Here is a 7,500-nt window from a genome sequence, read left to right as displayed (position 1 = left end):
CCTTATCTCCTCACTCAATTCCATTTTCTTCTCTCACTCTCCTTTTCTCTCCTACTGTTTCTCTCTACATCAGTCATTATCAGTGTGAGTGAATGATGTTTGATGCTAGACCCTTATGTCTGACGCAAGGCCTCCATACCCTCACCCTCACCCTCACCCTCACCCCCACCCCGACTCTCACAAACCATGTCGTAGCAGCAGTCAGATACATTCATACACACACCCTGGCGAAGGGCATCAGACCCAGTGGGCACAGTAGACAGTCCTGGCCTGTAGACAGTCAGTCAGTCAGACAGTCAGACAGAGAGGGACAGTCTGCTGGACCTTCTGCTTACCATTCTCCCTCTATGTCTTAGTTTGCCTGTCCTTTCTGCTTGCACTAGTGTGTCCTGACTGTCCCACGGGCATGACCTCTCGTGTGTGTGTGTGCGCGTGTGTGCGTGCGTGTGCATATGCACGTACGTGTGTGAATGTGTGTGCTTGCATGTGCGCATTTGTGTGGCGTGTTTTGCCCCCACTCATGTAGAGGTTGAATGGTGAATCCCAGAGTGGAGAGGCTGAGGCTGTTTCTAACTAAAGCCTGCTCCTCTGGGCTCCACAGCCATTACACACAGCAGCACTCGGCTGATTGGCTGTATTCAGCTGCCAAAGGGGCAAATTGACTTTTTTCTGTAGCCCATAGGTAATGATCACACAGCATTTACCCTCTTTAATCCCGGGGCTCAGAGACACACACAAATCCCTGCACTCACTGGAACACACACACACACATCCCTGCACTCGCTGGAATACACACACACACACACACATACACACACACACACACACACACACACATACATCCCTGCACTCACTGGAATACACACACACACATTCCTGCACTCACTGGAATACACACACACACACACACACACACATCCCTGCACTCACTGGAATGCACACACACACACATCCCTGCACTCGCTGGAATACACATACACACACACATACACACACACACACACACACACACACACACACACACACACACACACACACACACACACACACACACACATACATACATCCCTGCACTCACTGGAATACACACACACACATTCCTGCACTCACTGGAATACACACACACACACACACACACACATCCCTGCACTCACTGGAATACACACACACACACATTCCTGCACTCACTGGAATACACACACACATACATCCCTGCATTCACTGGAATACACACACACACACACACACACACATCCCTGCACTTACTGGAATAAACACACACACACATCCCTGCACTCACTGGAATACACACACACACACACACATTCCTGTACTCACGGGAATACACACACACACACACATCCCTGCACTCACTGGAATACACACACACACATTCCTGCACTCACTGGAATACAAAACACACATACATCCCTGCACTCACTGGAATACACACACACACAAAAACAGTTTTTTACACATTTTTGCAAATATATAAAATAAAATACAATGGAAATGTCACATTTACATAAGTATTCAGACCCTTTACTCAGTACTTTGTTGAAGCACCTTTGGCCTCGAGTATTCTTGGGTATGACGCTACAAGCTTGGCATACCTGTATTTGGGGAGTTTCTCCCATTCTTCTCTGCAGATCCTCTCAAGCTCTGTTAGGTTGGATGGGGAGCGTCGCTGCATAGCTATTTTCAGGTCTCTCCAGAGATGTTGGATCGGGTTCAAGTCCGTGCTCTGGCTGGGCCACTCAAGGACATTCAGAGACTTGTCCCGAAGCCACTCCTGTGTTGTCTTGGCTGTGTGCTTAGGGTCGTTGTCCTGTTGAAAGGTGAACCTTCACCCCAGTCTGAGGTCCTGAGTGCTCTGGAGCAAGTTTTCATCAAGGATCTCTCTGTACTTTGCTCCGTTCATCTTTCCCTTGATCCTGACTAGTCTCCCATTCCCTGCCGCTGAAAAACATCCCCACAGCATGATTCTGTCACCACCATGCTTCACCATAGGGATGGTGCCAGGTTCCCTCCAGACGTGACACTTGGCATTCAGGCCAAAGAGTTCAATCTTGGTTTCATCAGACCAGAGAATCTTGTTTCTCATGGTCTGAAAGTCCTTTAGGTGCCTTTTGGCAAACTCCAAGCGGGCTGTCATGTGCCTTTTACTGAGGAGTGGCTTTCATCTGGACACTCTACCATAAAGGCCTGATTGGTGGAGTGCCGCAGAGATGTTTGTCTTTCTGGAAGGTTCTCCCATCTCCACAGAGGCACTCTGGAGCTCTGTCAGAGTGACCATCGGGTTCTTGGTCATCTCACTGACCAAGGCCCTTCTCCCCAGATTGCTCAGTTTGGCCGGGCGGCCAGCTCTAGGAAGAGTCTTGGTGGTTCCAAACTTCTTCCATTTAAGAATGATGGAGGCCACTGTGTTCTTGGGGACCTTCAATGCTGCAGAAATGTTTTGGTACCCTTCCCCAGATCTGTGCTTCGACACAATCCTGTCTCGGAGATCTACGGACAATTCCTTCGATCTCATGGCTTGGTTTTTGCTCTGACATGCACTGTCAACTGTGGGACCTTATATAGACAGGTGTGTGCCTTTCCAAATCAATTGAATTTACCACAGGTGGACTCCAATCAAGTTGTAGAAACATCTCAAGGATGATCAATGGAAACAGGATGCACCTGAGCTCAATTTCGAGTCTCATAGCAAAGGGTCTGAATACTGTTTTTTATAGTTAATACATTTGCTAAAAATTCTAAAAACCTGTTTTTGCTTTGTTATTATGGGGTATTGTGTGTGGATTGATGAGGATTTGTATTTATTTAATCCATTTTAGAATAAGGCTGTAACGTAACAAAATGTGGAAAAAGTAAAGGGGTCTGAATACTTTCCGAATGCACTATAAACCATACCCCGTTCAAAGGCACTTAAATCTTTTGTCTTGCCCATTCACCCTCTGAATGGCACACATACACAATCCATGTCTCAATTGTCTCAAGGCTTAAAAATCCTTCTTTAACCTGTCTCCTCCCCTTCATCTATACTGATTGAAGTGGCTTTAACAGGTGACATCAATAAGGCATCATAGCTTTCACCTTGATTCACCTGGTCAGTCTATGTCATGGAAAGATCAGTTTTTGTACACTCAGTGTATACCAGAGCAGATATATTTTTTTAAATGGTCAGAGAATTTAAAAAATCCATTTTCTTTTCATTTTGACATGGGGCTGTACTTGAGCTGTTGTGAAGATTGATAATAAGTGTTTTGCAGTGTTGACATTGACAAAGAAGAGGTTAGCAGTTGGTGGTGCCCACTTGCCATCATGTCAGAAAGCATGTGTACTAAAAGCATCTACAAGAAACCAACCCACACATCATACACACACCACGCTCCACAAACCCAGCCCTAGAGGCTACACACACTCATACAACCCCAAACATTCAACCATACACACACACACCACACTCCCTGCACTGAAGCCCAAAGGCTATGCAGACACATTCTCTCTCTCTCTCTCTCTCTCTCTCTCTCTCTCTCTCTCTCTCTCTCTCTCTCTCTCTCTCTCTCTCTCTCTCTCTCTCTCTCTCTCTCTCTCTCTCTCTCTCTCGCTCTCTCTCTCTCTCTCTCTCTCTCTCTCTCTCTCTCTCTCTCTCTCTCTCTCTCAATTCAATTTCAATTTCAATTTCAATTTTCAATTTCAATTTAAGGGCTTTATTGGCATGGGAAACATGTGTTAACATTGCCAAAGCAATGAAGTAGATAGTAAACAAAAGTGAAATAAACAATAAATATTAACAGTAAACATTACACTCAGAAGTTTCAAAAGAATAAAGACATTTCAAATGTCATATTATGTATATATACAGTGTTGTAACAATGTGCAAATAGTTAAAGTACAAATGGGAAAATAAATAAACATAAATATGGGTTGTATTTACAATGTTGTTTGTTCTTCACTGGTTGCCCTTTTCTTGTGGCAACAGGTCACAAATCTTGCAGCTGTGATGGCACACTGTGGTTTTTCACCCAGTAGATAAGGGAGTTTATCAGAATTGGGTTTGTTTTCGAATTCTTTGTGGATCGCTGTAATCTGAGGGAAATATGTGTCTCTAATATGGTCATACATTTGGCAGGAGGTTAGGAAGTGCAGCTCAGTTTCCACCTCATTTTGTGGGCAGTGTGCACATAGCCTGTCTTCTCTTGAGAGCCAGGTCTGCCTACGGCGGCCTTTCTCAATAGCAAGGCTATGCTCACTAGAGAGAGAGAGAGAGAGAGAAATAGAGAGAGAGAGAGAGACAAATAGAGAGAGAGAGAGAAAGAGAGAGAGAGAGAGAGATAGAGAGAGAGAGAGAAATAGAGAGAGAGACAAATAGAGAGAGAGAGAGAGAGAGAGAGAGAGAGAGAGAGAGAGAGAGAGAGAGAGAGAGAGAGAGAGAGAGATGTATGGGTACCATATGGGTGATGGAGAGAGAGACTGCTAAAGATAAAGAGAGCGAGAGAGAGAGAGAGCGAAAGAGAGAGAGAGAGAGAGAGAGAGAGAGAGAGAGAGAGAGAGAGAGAGAGAGAGAGAGATGTATGGGTACCATATGGGTGATGGAGTGAGAGACTGCTAAAGATAAAGATAGAGGCCAAAGCCTCTCTTCCTCTATCTGTAACTCCTGTATATGTATCAGTGTTTCAGACTGCAGAAATAGACACAGAGAGACTACTGGGCTGCCTCTCCTGCCTCTCCTTCCTACCCAGGCTGAGGAACAGCATCATTAGTGCTGTGCTCTACCATGGCCCTGCTTTAGAAGTCATGCAGTGCTGCCTCACTAGAGGAACACCCACGCTAGACGTGCACCATTGATCTCACCTCTCAAACGCTGGCAGGGAGTTTTTTTGTCGTTACCAAATATTATTTCCATCATGCTCGGATTTGAGTTTGATTGATAGATTTAGATCAGAGGGTTAGGATATTGTAGGATTTGTAATAGTGCTTTTCAAAGACCCAAAGACGTGGATTAACTTGTATTATTTTATCTAATAAAAACTGTAGCTACCTATGTTTGCATAAGATAGGAACACCTACTGTATGCATATGGTCATAATAACAGTCCATTAGACCTCTAGCGCTGAGAGATGGGCCTGTGCTGGTCTCCAGCTCTAGTCTCCAGTGAGCTGTAGCCATTGATCTGAACAAATGAGCCCAGAGTTAATTATATGTATGAGCAGAGTAGCAGTGTAAGACACACTGGAGACACACAGCTCACCATCCATCCTGTAAGAGTTATGTCTGGTAGCATCAAACAGGAGTGGTGCTCTTCATTTGGGGGGGCAGATAATCAGGGTACTTACCCCCTCCACCCCTCCTTCCCCCCTCAGTGACTGCTGCTCCAGCAGCCTGCATGTCAGTGAGTGATCAATAAAAGTTGCTAATGCTAGCCAGCGCTAATGATTGCATTAATAATGAATCATCTCCAATAGGTCCATCCAGACTCAGAGCCCCACGGCAGCTATCGTTTAATGGGACAGATTGGAAAATAATTTTGTATCATACTAATAGCCAGTGAGTGGGTGTGAGATGGGATGGTGACAGGTCACTGATCACTATAGTGGTATCAGTAAGGAGTGGTTTGTTTGCATGAGTTATGATCCCAGATGTATATTTCAGCCCCTCCATGTGTGTAGTCAGCACTGTAATGATACAATCTCACATTTTACAATACATAGTACTAGTTCTAGCTGAGCGAATGCATGATGTCAGGGCATTATGTCACTATCTGATCTCAGTCCACTCTGATGAGACATAAAGTCCCTGTAATGATCACAATGATTCACAAAGATGAGGAGCCACCTTTTGTTTGAAGTCCAAGAATTCTACAGAACAATCATTAGCTAGCATCTTATATTGTTGGGAATGTGAATAAAGTTATTCTCTTCCTCATCATATTGACTAGTCATTGTGATTGCTGTAGAGATGGGTCCAGTCTGACTCAGTCAGTCTGAATATGAACATTTGTTATTTGTTATTTTATTAGGATCCCCATTAGCTGTTGCAAAAGCAGCAGCTACTGTTCCTGGGATCAAGCTGGATGACATGTGTATGACAAGCTTGATCAGCCTGCCTGCTGCTTGTGCTGTGTAGAGACTCAACCTGGTCTCAGAGCATTTCGTATTATTCTGTTTGTAAATCCGAGGACACTCCATTTTGTATAATATACTACATTTCGTATGGTATGGATTAATTTGTGGATGTCCATCATCCAGATATGTTGCAAATTCTAATTTGTTGTGGCTAAAGTTAGCTAGGTGGCTAGGTGTCTAACACTAACAGTAGCTAGCTGGCTAACGTTAGTTGAGCTAGGGGTTAGGATTAAGGGTTAGGGTAAAGGTTTGGGTTAAGGTTAGGAGTTAGGTTAAAGGGTTAAGGTTAGGGTCAGGGATAGGGGAAGGGTAGCTAACATGCTAAGTAGTTGTAAGTAGCTAAAAAGTAGTACGTTGCTAATTAGCTAAAATGCTAAGGTTGTCCGTGATGAGATTCGAACACGCATCCTTTGGGTTGCTAGATGTTTGTGTTATACACCCAACCACCCTCCTTTCGTTATACACCAAACCACCCTCCTGTTATGTTGGTAACCATACCAAACGTAACATATCATACTAATTTCATTGTCCCGATTTAATTTACTATGTTACGTCTTGTCTATGAGACCAGGCTGAGACTAAAGCCTTCCTCAGAGTCAGGCAGCAGTGGGTTCTTAAACAGAGTCAGTGAGCAGAATAAATGACTCATTCTGGCACGACCATAGAGAATACTGGCCCTTTTTATTATTAGACCTATTGATTTTCACTATTCTACTGTGTGATATTCTCCCAACTTCATGACTACCCTTGACCTATCATCTATGTAGCTCTCTCTCTCACTCACACACACAGACATACACACATGTGCAGATGCACACACACACACACACACACACAGACACCCACACATGCAGATGCACACACACACAGATGCACACACACCCACACACAGACACACACACACACACACACTCTCGTTGCTGTCAGGATGGCAGTAGCTTGCCTCTCTCTCTATCTCTCGGCCCACAGTGTAAATGTTGTATGAGTTCTAAGCTGCTGTGTAGGACATCAGTGTGTAAAGCTCCTGAACCTGAAGGAATCAGCCATGTGTTTTCCCCCATCCTCTCTCCTCTTTACTCCTCCTCATTTAGAGAGTACCTGTACCCTCTGGAGAAACAGAGAGGATAAACAGATTATTACAGTAGTAGATGGGGAAATAGGGTAGTTATCAAATGGGATAAGACCCTCTACCACTAACCATCTACCTATCACATGACCCACCCTTACACTCCTCTAGTCTCTAACCTAATTCAGTGGTGAGTGTTGGTGTTAGCTTTAACCCTTCAGCTCAAGTAGTTTGTTAGGGGAAGAGGGACTGAGAGGGAGGTAGGCTATAGAGGGTATATATGAGGTGAGGCCAGAGGAGAAATGG

At 44.4% G+C, this 7,500-nt stretch overlaps 1 protein-coding gene across 1 annotated transcript in view; it reads left to right on the top strand.

The window, feature by feature from the left end:
- Positions 1-7,500, top strand: part of LOC311136368 (netrin receptor UNC5C-like) — a gene marked incomplete at both ends in the record, with an annotated part of 222,813 nt that overhangs the window by 127,866 nt on the left and 87,447 nt on the right. The gene's annotated exons all lie outside the window — the stretch shown is intronic.

This window comes from Coregonus lavaretus, assembly GCF_964263955.1.
Source record: "Coregonus lavaretus genome assembly, chromosome: 10".
Lineage (NCBI taxonomy): Eukaryota > Metazoa > Chordata > Actinopteri > Salmoniformes > Salmonidae > Coregonus > Coregonus lavaretus.
Note: the sequence above shows the minus strand (reverse complement) of the source record. Positions and strands in the feature narration are given on the sequence as shown.